A 17,127-nucleotide genomic window follows, 5' to 3' on the forward strand; every position below is an offset into this window, starting at 1 on the left:
GTGGTTGTGTTACAGGAATTAAATCTATCTTATAATCTTCAGGACATGAAGGTGGTAATCGAGGTGGTAAATCAACAGCAAAACAATCTTGAAATTGGGCAAGAAATTGTGTATACCTAGGATGCATCTGTTTTTCTTTAGCTTGAAGTTCATTCACCCATATTAAATAAGATTTGCTACTTTTACGTAATGCACGTTTAGCCTAAGTATGAGTAAGCAGTGGAAAATTATTGGAAATGTGCATACCATGCAATGTGATTTGTTTTCCTTAAAAATAAATTTTAATTGAATGCGTAGAATAATCTATATCAGGATTGTATTGATGATGCCAAGGCATTCCTAAGATAATGTCACTAGACTACAAAGGTACAACTAACAAAATTCCTTTATTCAATATAATCACCAATTTTAATTTCTAAATTATGCACCTCTTGTGTTCCATTATATCTCGTATCTAAGAATGCAACCTTGATGTGATAATGTGTAGAAACAGTTTGTAAATTCAATTCTTTGACTAATTTTGTAGAAATAAAGTCATCTGTGCTCCCATCATCATGTAAAATAGTCTTTTCTTTACCATGCACAAAACATTTTATTGTTAATAAATAATGGGGAGTTGGCATACCTGGCAAAGTATCAGAAGTAGTACCAATGTCTTCATCATCTTCCATAAAGTCTGGCATTTCCTCACGTTCTTCGTCTTCTATTGCTCCCAGATAATTGATATTGACGGATGGCTTTTTGGATTGATAATTGGCTGCTATATGTCTAGGTTGATGGCATTTGTAACAAACTATGGGTTTTTCTTTGGATACATTATTGGTAATGGTAGGAAGTTTAGGAATGTTGGGATTTGACTGTGGAGATGACTTAGGTTTGGATTTGTGTTTGATGGCAAAGCAGGTGGTCGTGTCCAAGATTTACGGAATGAAGATGAAAGAAAATGACTTTGATTGAATCTTCAAAATTTGAATCGAATTGTTTGGAACCAAAATTACCATTAGTTGGAAATTGTTGTGGTTGCTTGTCTCGTTCGCGAATTTTGTCTTCAGTGTCATGGGCCAAGGAAATTGCATCTTCAAGGGTTGTTGGCTTGAACATATTGACTTCCGCATAGAAATGTCCAAGTAGGCCAGACATAAACTTACGTTTATGAGTTGTTTCAGGTACATCTTCGAGCATACGTAGTTGCAGTAGAGCATTCCAAAAATGTTCAGTATATTGGCAAATAGGTTTACGATCCCTTTGTTGTAGAAGATGTAAAATATTACACAGCGTAGCGAACAGAATTTGAGAAAGAGATAGAGAGTACACAACAGATAGGAGGAGAATCAGTAAATTCTTTAACTCCAAACAACTGATACAAAGATGGCTCTGTCCACTCGTGCGCTTCCACTGTGTGAAGCTTAGATGGCGATCTAGACAGAAGATAGGTGAAGAGCTTAAGGCTAGCTGGAACAACAACTCTGACTGGGTGAAAGATGAGTGATTGATGGCTGTGAAGGGGTTTATCTTTTATAGCCCGGGAAGGTTGTTAGGTGGGCCAGGGAATATTCCCTTTACCATAGGGGCCCCTTTTAACTCCCTTACCCCGCAACTCGATGCAATATGCCTCGAGTTGCTACCAGCTTAACCACTCCGTCTAACCCAAAGATTAGACCCACAACGGTCACCTTTTTGCCATTTGGTCACATAGGCCTCATCTGATATACAAGTCAGGACTCAACCAATTTCCGGGCTCACATTTGGCTTCTCCTCATAATGGGGGCCTTACAACTTTGAGCACCATGGATCATTGGTGGCACCTAATGAGGGTGGGGCATTGATCATATCTAATAGAAGATCCCATTGCTTGATGGCTTTTTTGTGGAATTGGGGAGGAAGGAAATTCTGCAAAAATTTCTTTTGGAAAGTCTCCTAGGTAGTGGGACAATCAACGCTCTTACGGACCACAGTCCACCATAAGGATGCTCGGTCAACTAAATGGTTAGTGACACATTTAATTTTGTCTTTCTCAGCATATATTTCTTCATGGAAGTAATCATCAAATTGACTGATAAAAGCAAGTACAGTCTTTCCATCGCGTGATCCATTGAAAGTACGAATGGATTGGGCTTCAAATGTTGCATCGATGGTACATCGTATAAGATCTTCGGGTTGCGATCCATCTTGGTTAGTGATAGATCGTTGTAAATTGGCCAATTGAACTTGCAAAGCTTGTCGGGCTCTTTGTTCCTCTTGTAGCTGCATCATAATCAAATCCAAATTTTGCTCCATTGTTGGTTTGGGTAAATCCCCTTCAACCATAAGATCGACCATGTTTTGATCGGTCATCCTACAAAATTCCAAAAGACCTCACACTCTCGAAATCTTATAAGCGGGATGAGAGTAGCTCAAAGGCGGGTTTACAAGCCTCGTAAATTTTGTTTGGCTTTTGTAATATCACTCCTTTACGATTGCGGAATTCATTGTCACAACTGTCTTCCGAGAGAATAGTGTTGCATATAGAGTGCGTATAAACAACGTATAGTCTACGTTGAACTTCTGCTTTTGCTGAAGCTGGTTTAGCAAGACTGCAAGTGTGAACAGGGACTTCTCGAAGCTCCAAAACCAGTTCAGCTTACATACTCCAAGTGTGAACGGCCGCTATAAGAGTTGTTGGAGATGACTTTAGTAACTTTGGTGACTTGAAGAATTAAGAGAGCTTGGAGTTTAAAACTTTAGTAACTTAGCTTGATTTTCATGGACTTCAAGACGTTCTCGACGGAGTCAATGGCAGCCAGTACATACTCCAGCCACAGGCAGAATAAATCGATTGAAGAAGCTTTTTATAAGCTTCTTGTAAAGCTTAATAAGCTTTATACTTAAGCTTGAAAGGTTATGGGTAAAATTTATTAACTGTATCCATGACTTGATGAAGGAGCTTTGCCGCCGGTCCTTCACCTACAGAGGCTGGTCTCTCGCAATCAGAGGGTACAAAAGGGGGTTCTTGACTACCAAGAACATGCTGGTATCGACCATTCACCATGAGACTGATTGTAGAGCTCGATCATTCCAGGAGCTCCACCTTCGTGCAAGATGGTAAGCGATTGGAAGCTCTCGATCTCAGCTTCGCTGTGGTACCACTGGTGCATAGATCAGACGTCCTATGCGCGCATAGTGAGCGGCAGAAGGTCCCCAAGAACAAAATAACTCTACTTTTTACACAAAAACCAATGAAGAAAGCTTGCACAATATGAACAAGAGACCAATTGGGTACAATCTCCCCCCACGCCTTGTGTGAGTGCTCCACAAAGCATGTATTTTATATATTATTTATCTTCAAGCTCAAATAATAGCCTAATTTACAAAATAGCACGCTTTAGCTTTTGAGTTTGCTTTTGTGCCAATAAAGAAATAAAGCTAATGGGTGCCCAAGAAGTCAGGCGGTATCCAAATATAATGTCCAATACAAGTATTTAAATCGTGCACCCATGCGCATACAAAAATAATAAATAAATATCAAGCACTTTGATAAATAAGCATGACAAAATATAGTAGTCATGCCTAAGATACGTGCCCATCAAAACTTAATGATAATTTGAATATACGCTATCCTCCAACAATAGAACTCTACTTTTTGCACAAAATTCAAGGTAAAAAGCATGAACGACATGAACAAGAGACCAATTGGGTGCAATCTCCCCCCATGCCTTGTGTGGGCGCTCCACAAAGCATGTATTTTATGCATTAATCATCTTCAAGCTCAAATAATAGCCCAAATTACAAAATAGCAAGCTTTTAGCTTTTGAGTTTGCTTTAGCACAAAATAAGAAGAAAGCTAACAGGTGGTGCCCAAAGAGTCTGACATGCCCAATATAATGTCCAAGTACAAATAACATAATTGTGCGCCCATGCGCATACAAAATAATAAATAAATATCCAACGCCTCAATAAATAGGCGCGACAAAATATAGGCGCCATGCCTAAGGTATGCGCCCATCAAAATATAAATGATAAATCGAATACTCGCTATCCTCCAATGCTTTCCTCCGCCATTGCTGCTATCTCTACACATCAACTGAAGCATTCACAATCGTTAGTAAAATAATACAATTAAACCGACAAAAGTGAATACCTAGTAGTCTTCAGCTACGTAAATAAATCAACTAGTTAGAAATCAATCCTAACCTTAATTTATTACGAGTACGCACTCTAAACTCATAAACGTTTATTAATTTAATATGCATTTTGTGGAATCACCTGCTATGGAATCACCCATGTACACACTAAATTAATGAAACGCCCGAAAAGGACAGGCATCCCCATCAACTTCTCGCACAAAGAATCCACTTTGTGTATGAGCCCTGGTCAACAAAGTTTACCGAATCCACCGTAAAACCTCATGGAATCCACAGTGGCACAGAATCCACCGTGAAATATGCCTCGTGGCATCATTATCCATTATGGATAGTAGCTAAGAAGGAACCTTTAGAGTGGATAGTAAAATATGAGAAAGTATGTCAACAAGCTAAGAAAACTATAGGCCATGCATCATCAATTCAAGGACTAGATTGAGAAAGGGTTTTTTTTGGAAACCCACCAATAGGAGAAGATGCTATTGGAACAATCCTTATGCAAAAAGAAAATAATTATCGATACATTAGACCTATCTATTTTGCAAGTGGAATGAACTTTCAAGTTGAAAGAACACTAAAATTGAATTGGTAATGATTAGTGTAATATTTGCATGTAAAAAGTTTAGGAGGTATTGGTTACCAAAACCCTTTACTATTTTGATAGGCTACACACTATTACCACAGTTAGTAAATAACTCAAATCTTTGGAAAGAGTCATAAAATGGATTGCTGAGCTGGATGAATTTCAATATAAATTTCAAGTTGAGGATTCAACTCAAGCTAGAATAGCAAATCTTTTGACTTGTAAGGGACATTCATTCATGTTAAAAGGAAAAATTGGAAACAAAGAATAAGCTAAACCAGAAATTAAAAACTCATTGTCGATGTATTTTGATGGATCATATAGGAAAGCACATCAAACATCATTAAGAGGGATTGTATTTTATAATCCACACAGAAATTTGATACAAAAAGACACAGTTAAACTTGAGGCAACCACTAACAATGAAGCTGAATATGTGACCTTGCAAGTAGCTATCTTACATTGTCAAATGATGGAAATTTGAAGATTAAGAATTAGAGGTGATACTCTACTTTTAGTAAAGTAAATTCCTGGATTTTGGTAAACCATGAATCCCAAACTTAAGAGAATGTGTAATAAAACTAGGAGAGATTTAAATTAGTTTAAAGCCTAGAGTTTGAAACACATATCCAAAGAAGAGAATTAGGAAGCTCATAATGCTGCTCACAATGCAATCTATCAAAGTATTTGCTATTAAAGCAAATTTTATTTTTTATAGAGGAAGAGAAGCTTTTGAATTGGAAGAAGAATTATTTTTAGTTGGGAAAGTATTGTCCAATGTTCCTAAAGAAAAAAAATATGAGTTTCTGAGAAGGATTTGAAGGTATAAACTAGTGAATGACATTATTTATGCTAAGAGAGTGGATGACATTCTTTATGCTAAGAGTGCCTTGGAAAGAGGAAATATATCACATAAGTGAAAATAATCATGAGGGAGCATGTGGAGGACACTTTTCCTACAAAATTAATCTTCAAAATTCTTTAGCTAAATAATATATGTGTTCAAGTGTGCATAAAGATGTAAATCATGACGTTAATGTTAGAGAATACGTAAGAAAATATTTCAAATTATAAATAGAAAATAATTTTGTTTATACAATTTTTGAAAAATGCAATAATAGATGAAAGGGGTCCATTACCTCATACATCAAGAGAAAAGATGTACATATGTAGTGCAGTTGATTACCTTTCTCATTAGGTAGAAGCTAAAGAAATTAAAAACAGTAGAGCCATTGATGTGGATAAATTCATATATGAGGAGATATGTTGCAAGTGTGGGATAGCTTTAGAGATTTTGTCTTATAGGATTTTTGTCTTCAAAGGAGAATCAATTGTTTATCTTTGTGAGAAAATGAAGATAACAAAGCATTTTGCTTTACCTTATTATCCTTAGCATAATTGTCTAAATGAGAAATTCAATGGTGATTTGATAAGAATGTTGTCAAAAATGACAAAATACCATCCTCAAATATGGGATATTAAGTTGCCAAGTGCTTTATGGGTTTACCGTTTAGCCAAGAAAGAGAGTATTGGATTTTATCCATTCAAAATGGTTTATGAAAGAGAAGATTTACTACCTATGAAGTGGAAATATCAATTCTAAGGATGCTTGAAAATTTGAATGAGGATGATGGCAAAAGTTATTTCACAAAGAGATTGTTGCAATTACAAGAAGTCCAAATTCAACAGACAAGAGTCTTATGATCATTATGAAAGAAGCTAAGAACGAAATATTTAATACTTTAATTTAAAAATCCAAAATAAAAATATAAAAAAAGAGATTTGGTTTTAAGATATAACAACAACTTGGATCATATTTTTCAAAAGAAATTGCAATCAAAATGGGAGAGACCATTTAGGGCCATGGAAACATATAAAAATGGAACTTGTCCATTAGAAGATTTAGATGGAAAGGCACATAGACAAAGAATCAATGGATACACATTAAAGAAGTATGTCTCAAAGTTGATGACAATTCAACTAGAATAATAGTTGAGATAAAAACAAGCAAAATAAAAAAATGAGAAAATTGAATGGATAATAGATATAGTATCACTTTATAAAGGCATTTGTTGTGCATAAATGCTTGGAGACCAGGGGAATATCAAGCACTTTCACATAAACTAAAAACCCTTAGAGAAACAATATAGTAACACATCTGATAGTGGGATAGACTTATTTGTTTCATTACCTCTTGGTAACATAGACCTAGAAGTAGATAGTTTAGCAAGGGCTGATCTCATTGAAGATGAGATGGATCATTCACTGTAACATACTTAATTTGCTTAATGATTCAATGTGTATTCTTAATTCTATGGTTTTTATCATGCGCACACGTGCATACTCAAGAATCAATAGTCAAGTTTAAAGCTAAATTGAATTTTCCATAATAAAAAGGAAGTATTGTTTATCATCTTCAGGCTTGTCAACAGGGAACTACCATTCATTAGAGAGCAATGAAAAAGTAATTATTAACTCTATTTTTTTAATTCAATGATTCAATGTGTATTCTTAATTCTATGATTTTTATCATGCGTACACATGCATGCTCAAGAATCAATTTCAGGTGGTTAAATATTTATTAACTTGGTTTTTTAATTATATTAATTCTAATTTTAGGTGGTTAAATAATTGCACGTTTGCTGGCGCGTCTATATTGGCGTCTATTTGCACGGATATATAGACGCAAAACTCGCATCTATTTACATGCACTTTGCACGTCTAACATGTGTATCTATGCCTCATTTCTGTTGTAGTGGCACGTGGCACCCCTATGGATGCTACTTTGAAAGATACCACCCCCATAGGTACACCAGCTGTACAAGGGTTTCTTGGATATGCCCACATGCGTGGTCGCTGGTGGGAGAGGTCACATCTTAGATATACCCCAGAGGGGTATGGATACCTTGTACATGATAGGACATGAGTTATCATCATGAATGATGAGGGGAGGAGGGTGATAGCTTGCATGAGAGAGTTGTGCCAACAAGTTTTTCAACAGAACGTCTTGGATCATTGAAAGAACATATAGGAGGGGAGCAAGGACTACATAGTAGCATTCTTGCATGAGGAGTTTCCAGTGCCCACCGTAGCAGATAGCTTTTCCACATGCTGGGATGATGGAGTGCATGTATGTGTACATGTCCTAAGAGGATCGGACACATGGAAGGTACTTAAGAGTGGGGCCTCAAAGCCCGAGAGGCTAGATGCAGATGAATGGCACCGACTCAAGGAGAAGGCTACACATTCTTCAAGACGTTGGAGACAGCAGCATGAGGCAGTGAGGGCAGGATTGGGGATAAGAGTGGTCCAACATCTTGGGAGTGGCAGCCACAGGACTTATCTGGAGAACTTTGTAAGTTTTTCTTTTGTTATTGTCGCTTATTTTTTGCAAAATCTCTTATACTAACAATCGTGTTTCTAACAGTTGTATTTTGTTTTCTTTGCAGCACTCCATTATAGACCGTGATTCCATTATCCTAGAGACTCGATATGCAGAGAGACATGATCTCACTGCATTGATCAACCGATTGTATGCATGCGACATCCCAGTAAGTCACTCATCTTTCTTGTTCGTAGTTACTAAATTTAATTAAAATACATTATTATATGATGGACTGATGTGTAGTTGTTTCTTCTTTTGTAGAGTCTGTTCGATACTCCTTTGCGGCGAGACGAGATTTCGGATGGTGAGGATCTATAGCTCGCCCTTGGATCTGTGGAGTGCACATTCTCCTCTTGTTTGGTCATGTGATTTATGTAGGAGTTTTCTATGCACTATGTTATTTTCATCATTTGTATCTTGCCATGATTCTACCGTCGCTTTCATTACGTGGTCTTGTATTTATTTTATGTATCAATCTTATAGATTCAAGTACACTTTGCCTTCATTTTGGCTAGCATTGTACAATTTACTATAACTCTTTTGTATGGCCCAAATAAAGCACATAGTGCTATTTGTGGCAGGGAAGCTTGCTCTCCTGCCACAAAAATATTTTTTCCTCTATAACCGTCGCTATTAGCATCACAAATTTATTGCATGCATCGCTATTAACATCGCATTTTGCATTGCAAACTGTCACTATGGGCGTCATAGCGGTAGTTCTATGGCGTTGCTAATACTGAAATTTTTTACAATGACGGGGGTAAAATTTTTTATGAACATTCTCCTCGCTTTGAATGTTTGTATGAGGCCTTTATCTTGCAATGTCGTGATCACGCCTAGAAGAGGCAAACAATCAATCTCAACCACCAAAATAGCACCAATGAAATGCTCTTTGTCATTCTTGAGAGTCGTGAAAACTCCCAAGAACTCCTTCTTAATCTATGGATACATGCGCTGCCGCTTGTTTAGGACTTTCGCCCCAAAAAAAATAGCATAACTATTCCCATATGCATCGTCTTGGCCAACAACATATCCAATGTCTATATGCCTAGTATCAACAGTAAGAACAATAGGTCTCCCACACTCATAATCCCCTTTCTGAAGAGTCGGAGCAGCTCTCAACAATCTCTTCAGCTTTTCAATATCTTTAGTATGTCTCATCTCCTAAGAAAAATGATGCCCTTTCCTCAAGAGCTAGGAGATATCATCTGCAATATGAGAAAAATGAGGAATCCGAATGAGATAAAACACACAACCTCCAAGAAACCTACGAACCTCTGAAGTAGAAGAGCAAGTCTCCAAAATCTTCTCTATGGCATCAACCTTCGTAGGGGAACGCTTCCTGCCATAATAGCCACACATATGTCCAACAATCAAAACCTCTTTGGTACCAAAAATAGACTTCAACCATGACAAGGTCAACTTCACTTCCTCTAGCGTGCAAAGAATCCTCTCAATATCTCTGATATGCGGGAACACAAAGAACCTGCATCCATGATCATCTAAAGTCTCATCGTTTTCTTTCTCCAAACAACCCTTAATAGGCAGATCATCAATGAAAGGCATAGTAAGCTTAGGAATAAAATCCTGTAAGAGCTTGTTCATCCCATTCATCATATGTGCAATAGAACTAATAGCTCCCTGTGAAAGCGTATACATTCGAACAAGGCCTATAGTTGTCTTCATCGTAGTCAAATCTCTGTTCTTAAGAGTAAGCATGAACTAGTTATAACCGGAATAAAGATCACCAAGTGAATAGATAGCACGTCCAACAGAATCCTTTTCAAACTCATCCACAATAGGTCCTACACCAACATTTCGAATAGTAACCCTGTTCACTAGCTCTAAGTCATGTATGAATATGTGTGCCATTCTCCTTAGGAACTATGAACCATCTACTAGAATATAGAGTTGAAGATGGTTCTAGAATTCCCATCCTGATCTTCTCATTCAAAAGCTCCACCAATTTGGGCAAGTGAGCCCTAGGCACAAGAATAGGCTGTAGATTCCAAGGAACATGTAGAATGGTAAAAATAAACATAGGTGTCACAACCCTAGGACAATGCTTCCAATCTCATGTGGGAAAAAAGCAAAAGTTCTTCTATGTTTGCACAACATCTCCTCAAAACATCTCACCTCTTCTGGAAGCAAAAAAAAATTCTGACCCAATCTTCACCTCTTTCAGTGTCTCAGCTAAAAACTTATGTCCAATACCTCAGGATCTCATAAAGGAGGTTGCATAGAAGCTATCCTAATCATCTCATCATTGTCCAAAGGTAGAGGTCCTGCAACTGGTCTAACCTTCTTGTCAACTATCTCATATTTTTTCTAAACTCTAGCTTCATTGCTACAACTTGTAAATTTCAGTCCTTGTTGTAAATACCCTGATAAACACAAATTTTATTGCATATAAATAGTAGCATCCAACTCTTTTTATTGAAATATTTCAGCAAAAGAACACTTTTTGTTGAGAATTCCCAGCACCCAAATTTTCTTAAAGCATGAAATCAAAAATTTTGTAATACATCACCAAAGAATGGAATTGTAAGACATATGACAACTCTTGATTGTCAGTTTTCAACTATATTGAAAGATCCTCCATAGTACCTGAGCATGATAGCCCATCATAGAGACCATCTACCCTATCTTCTTCTTGTAAAACACTTGCAAGCTTCAATTCTTTCTCTTTTCTCTTCACATACTTTGTGGCAGCTCTAGGCATATAAAAACTCTGTTGAAAACACAAAGTACTATGTTTCAATGGATACACCATAAACACACGAGGAAAAACTACCATTTCTAGGAGGTGAGAGCTTCCCATGTCTTGTACCACCATCGTCTCACAAGACACTGGTACCTAACAAAAATCTAGCTCTCCTGCTGGAAGAGGGGAATCCCTCAAGGAATCCTTATTCCATTGATGGTTGATACAAACGGTCATGAACTGGATAGCTCTTTCCATGTTTGCTTCGAATCCGTGCATAGGCAGATCCATCATCTAGAACCTTAGTCTCCATCCAAGACTCAACAATAAATGGTTACCCCAAAATAATAGGATAAGAATAAGAATTCTACACAAAGAAATTATAAGACTCATCCACATCTTCAATAGAAATCTTCAAGTTTGGGCAAGTAGCATACAAATCTCTTGCAATGTTGTTGGCCGCATGCATGCACCAACCATGGTCCACATCAATTGGCCATCTACCAGTATCATATAATCCACGTATTATGACATTTATCTCAGAGCCATGATCCAAAAGAGCAACACAAGGGGTCTCTGTCTAACCAAGCTTGAATACAATCTCTATAGTTGCACGAGCCCAATGACTACGAGAAAAGTGGCTATGAGGCACCAATCTAGGTGCATCACCACTCTCAGCATACTGTACAGGCTGAAGTAAAGGCTATAGAGTCTTCTTGGACTACATACATAAAGCTTCATCTGTAGAATCCTCAGTAATCTCCTCATCCGAATCAATCTCCTTAATCTGCAACCCATAGATAATAGCCTCAGCAATAGATAAAGCCTCTCGATGGATCATATCTTGTGTTAGCTCTTCAAGAAACTATTGTTTAACTTTAGTGATGTCGATGATAACATCATGAAATTCTCTTTTGACCATCCTCAAGACTTCTTCAAGAGTAAATTCAAATTTTCAGTTAAGAATCCGATCCTCAAGTACCTTTTTCAAGTCCATAGTCATCTCAATGTCAGAAAGCAGCTTGAATCTAGGTTGCTTTTTCCACTTCGGATCCTTTGTCTTCGGGGCTTTTTCATCTTCTTGTACTTTCGGCTTCTATACATTAGTCATACTCTGCTTTGGTCCTAAAGAAGAAGGCTGAGAAGCTGGATCATTCCTCTTAGTCATCATGTTCGAACCTTCATGGTGATCATTATCTCTTTTTCGCTTCTCCTCAACAAGCGCTTTGAATCCTTGAGATTTCACCATATAAGCATAGATAGAAAAGTCATCAACTCGATCATTCCATCACTACAACAAAAACGAGGCATAGACGTGCACGTTAGACGCACAAAGCCAGGCGCGTCTATCAAAGCGTCTATAAATGCGTGTAAACATGCGTATAACTAGACGTGAATTTTGCATTGTCATAGAGTTCACGCAAGGGCTGCAGAACACGGGGTTCAAGATACAGCAAGAGTAGAGGCTAACAAGAAGAACTCAAATATTTGATGCCAAAATTCACTATATTCCTTGTCAAGTGAGTTACATGAAGTTCATGATCAAAAAAATATGAAGTATCTCATAAACTATTTACATTCAGGTGTATGATGATAGTTACAATAAGAAGAAAAATGTTCTTCACATCAGCATGCTCATTTTGTAACTTAGCAGTTGCCTGATCAGCAGAGGATTTCAGAAGATCCAGAGGAACATCTCAATAGTGAGGCCAAGACCACCATTATTTGCCGAATAGATATCAGCAAGACTTTACAAGTAGGTTAATGGGGTTCAATTTCTGCATTCAGGATGAATTCTGATAGCCAAAAAGTGCCACCACCTGTTTGTTCTACCAGCTCTTTATTGTAGAAAATAATGCAATGTTTATCTGCAGAGTCACCAAGTCCCTTCCTTGAAAGATCAAAGTGTTCGTAACCTGGTAGAGCGAGCTCCAAGTCCTGCAACTGTGATAGTAGACTTAGAGATGATGTTGATGCAGAGATGTTTGTGCGTCTCCCAGGATAGGGGGCCTTCTTCTCCTGAATCTCGGTGGAGGTTGAAGGTCATTACGGTCAAAGAGATGCTCATCTTCGCACTCTTGGTGGGGAAAGCGACGTTCAAGGAAGCTCGCCGTCCACCATAGCCAGACTGAGAGCCATAATGTGTTGTGACAATCATACGGTGAAGGCAGCCTTTATACTAAACCAGAATGTTACCCATACATCTCAACACTATATTCCAGGTATGATGTAGTCAAGCTATTATGCATTGGAATTCCCTTATCAAAAAGCTTGAACTATCTAGCACTGGCATCATAGATGAAATATCTAGCCTCTTAAAGCCCAGGATGCAAGTTACGCTCCCAACATAAGCTCCACCAGGCAAAATATGGTATGAGCTAACCATATTCCAGCTTTGATAGATTACAACCAGACAGAATAAATTTGAATCATCACCTATCCTGTACAGCCCTGTATCATAATTGCAAGAAGAATATCTGATCACACAGAACCCTGAGGCCCACTCTATACATGGTTCAGAGCAGAGCTGGAGCAAGGTTGCAGGACTTTAGAGCTCCAAGAGCAAGCCAGGCCCCAGGTGCGGCGAGAGAGCGAAGACATTTTCTGTCGCCTTGTGTCTCGTGGCTGCGGGTTGTCTATGCGGCAGGTGCTGGCTCTGTGAGAATTGCTCTCACGGCCTGTTAATTTTTGGTAAGAGCCTGTTAATTGGCCTTTGGCTGACGGGTGCTAGAGTTCCTCTGGTACCTATGACAAGCTCTACCGGCATCTTCCTAAATATTGCGCAGTTCTCCTTCAACTAAACACAGAAAGGCATCGTCGAGACATACATCTTGGACCCACTATCATTGGTTTCCATCGGGAGTATTTGTTGATGGCGAAGCGCCCAGTTTCCTCCCTTGATGTTCTCTTCTGTGTCAATTCTTACATACACAAAGCCTTCTGCTCCATTATAGCCTTGAAAGATCCGTCCATTTCTTTTCTTTGTCATCCTTTTTTTTTAGTAATTCCCTTCATTCCCCTCACGGAGAGATCCTCTTCCCTAAAAGCGCCTGAAAAATCCCTTGCTTTTTTACAAAAGATGCTTTTTCCCTCCAAAAACGGTTTTTAAACCAAATTAGTCTCCCCTTCTCCTCTTTTAGTTGAGCAGGGATTAAAAAAAAACCTCCTCTTTGACAAGATAGTTTCTTTACACCCTTACAAGATCTAAGCACCAACATTGATTTTGACTTTGAGGTTTATCTTTGAAGTCATGCATTGCCCCTTTGACAGTCAGCTTTACAATGAGTGATCTGCGCATAAACTTCGACTTCAGCCTTGAGAATTGGGTGGCAAAATACTCCCTCGGTGCTTCACTAGTGCTTTGCTTGCTTAAGCAGCTTTTGAGAGACTTCCTTCAACTCTATGTCATGGGAACTTTTGAACTTAGATGTTCGCTTCCTCAAACCTTCCTTTGATTTCACAATTCCCTACACTTTTCTTAGAGATCATCATTGAAATTATTAGCTTCATAATGTCCTTTGGCATCAGTTTTTCATATTTTTCTAACACACACACATCTTGCATCCAAACAAAATCATACACACACACTAATGGAATATATACATTGGATGCGGATTATCGTAATGCATTTTACACACAATGAATCACACGTAGAAAATAACATAAATGCACAACAAAAGAAATGGAGGTGTATACGGCTCGGATGCGCAGCAGCACGACATCGTCTATATATATGCGCAAATAGATGCTAATATGGATGCGCCAGCAGACGCACAATTATTTAACCACCTAAAATTAGCAATTCACATAATTGAAAAACCAAAGTTAATAATTATTTAACCACCTGAAATTGATTCTTGAGCATGCACATGTGCGCATGATAAAAACCATAGAATTAAGAATACACATTGAATCATTGAATTAAAAAAATAGAGTTAATAATTACTTTTTCATTGCTCTCTAATGAATGGCAGTTCCTCCAATTGACAAGCATGATATAAGTAATTAGCGGCAAGCGACAGAAACCTTACAATTAGTAGCAAGCATTGCAATATGTATCTCGTAATTTCTCTATGTACTTGAAGATGATAAAAGATACTTCCTTTTTATTATGGAAAATTCAATGCTTGCTTTAAAATTGACTATTGATTCTTGAGTATGCATGTGTGCGCATGATAAAAAGCATAGAATTAGGAGTACACATTGAATCATTAAGCAAATTAAGTATGTTACAGTGAATGATCCATCTCATCTTCAATGAGATCAGCCCTTGCTAAACTATCTACTTCTAGGTCCATGTTATCAAGAGGTAACGAAACAAATAAGTCTATCCCACTATGAGATGTGTTGCTATATTGCTTAATAACTTCATCAATATCATCGACAATCACATCATTATCTTCTTCTGCGTTTCCTTGAACATCCTCGCGAGGTTCATCTTATACTATATCACGTATATCATCCATTATGGTGTCATCATACACATCATCATTAATTGTTAGATTGTCATCTGCTATCTCCATATCGGTAATATTACCATATATTGGTTTTGAACGATTAGATATAGGGATGGCATACCACCATCGGTTATTGTTTACCATTGGATGATACACAACCTATATTTGAAAAACAAAAGCAAAAAACTTAAGTACTTATTATATTGTGTATATGTATCACATGTATACATATAAAAAAATTAGCCTTTGCATATATACTTGCTTGCATTGTTGAGGTAGTACTAATGTGTCATTCTTGTTTTGGTGAAATTTTGTAGAGTCAATGATTACAAAACCACTTGGATGACGTCTGATTGTGCAATGCTCACCATTTGTTACCACTTCTTTAAACCACTTCACATCTAGTACATACATAAAGAATCGTCTGAAGTCAAGCTTCAGAATATCTTGGATCAAGCCACAATAACCTTCCATGGTACCATTGGCAGCCTCAAGTGAGCAAGGACACCACAATCTTGGGTATTTCTCTTTTCATCTATACGTTGAGTTTGAAGATGTTTACCCTCACACCAAAGTGCATTGAATAATGTGCACTAGTAGTAAAAGATAAAAGATCAAACATGTCAATTATTTATATAAAATAAAACTTATAGAAATAAATTAATTGATAGTATGTCTCACCTTTGATAAGCAACCTCGTGCGCATTCCCACTCTTCTTGAGATATATTAATTTCCTCCTCTTTTTCCATTCTCTCCATTTCCTCATGTAACCAATCTATGTCAATATGACGTGGGAGCGCATTTAGATGATCTAGAAATGAGATATTACGTCCATATCTAGTGCGAAATTCCTGTCTTTCGCTTTTTCTTCTTGCCCTTGCTTCATTATATAGTGTCACCCATTTGCTCATAACATCACTATTGAGCACACGAAAACTATTTAACTTACGAAATTCTTATTTTGTTAGTACTTTACTCATTCCTTTTCCTTGAGGTACTATAGAGGTCATCCTCAAGTCTTCGTCATCTTTCCATAGTCATGGTTGAGAGGGATCCACTTCAGCAAGATATTCAGCGATATAAACAAGGGATGATTGCACTAACCAACCCTCAGCCATGCTTCCCTCAGGTCGTGCTTTTTGCCTCACAAAATATTTCAAGGTTTTCATGAAGTGCTCAAGAAAAAACATCCATGTTACATGAACTGCCCCACAAAGTGCGTTCTCATCAATCAAATGTACGAGTAAATGTAATTGAGTACTCAAAATGGATCGAGGAAAAATTTCCTCCACCAAACAAACCACCTCAACAGATAATACTCGAGCATCTTGCAATGTGTTTGGATCAATTTCCTTCGAGCTCACATATCTGTCAAGATGTATTTGAGAATTGTTTAGTTTTGTGTAGAAACTCAAAGATATATAATGAAAAAATACAATGTCTACACACCTCACAAGCTCTCCCATCTTGTAAATGATATCACGTACATCTTTGGAGGCACAATGGGATATGCTAGTAGGAAGTACAAACTAAATGTAAACAATATTCATAGATCAAATGATTAGTTGAGGAAAAAGTCATCATACCCCAAAGTTTACACATAGTTACTCCACTAATTACTATATTCATGGTTAGAGATACCCTTACTTGAATCATTTTGTGCCAATCATGGGACTTCAAACCAGATAGTTGCTCCATACCTCTTTTCTTTTTCTTTATGAAGGCTCCCTTGAGACATCTCATACATCTTGTGGGTGTTGGAAAGCTATATATTTGTTCCTTCACTATTTTTTCCTCATTCTTTGACAACATCCAAGGCGCATGGGGTAGCTCAATCTTTCCTCTGGGTCCAATGCGTGGCCAAGCTCGTCTCATGCGA

At 37.6% G+C, this 17,127-nt stretch overlaps 1 pseudogene; it reads right to left on the minus strand.

The window, feature by feature from the left end:
- Positions 1-12,948, minus strand: part of LOC148022330 (UBP1-associated protein 2C-like) — a 123,716-nt pseudogene extending 110,768 nt beyond the window's left edge.
- Between the last annotated feature and the right edge of the window lie 4,179 nt (positions 12,949-17,127).

Source organism: Lygodium microphyllum, chromosome 17 (genome assembly GCF_053477565.2).
Source record: "Lygodium microphyllum isolate KBCC chromosome 17, Lygodium_microphyllum_v1.1.10, whole genome shotgun sequence".
In the NCBI taxonomy this organism is placed as follows: Eukaryota; Viridiplantae; Streptophyta; class Polypodiopsida; order Schizaeales; family Lygodiaceae; genus Lygodium; species Lygodium microphyllum.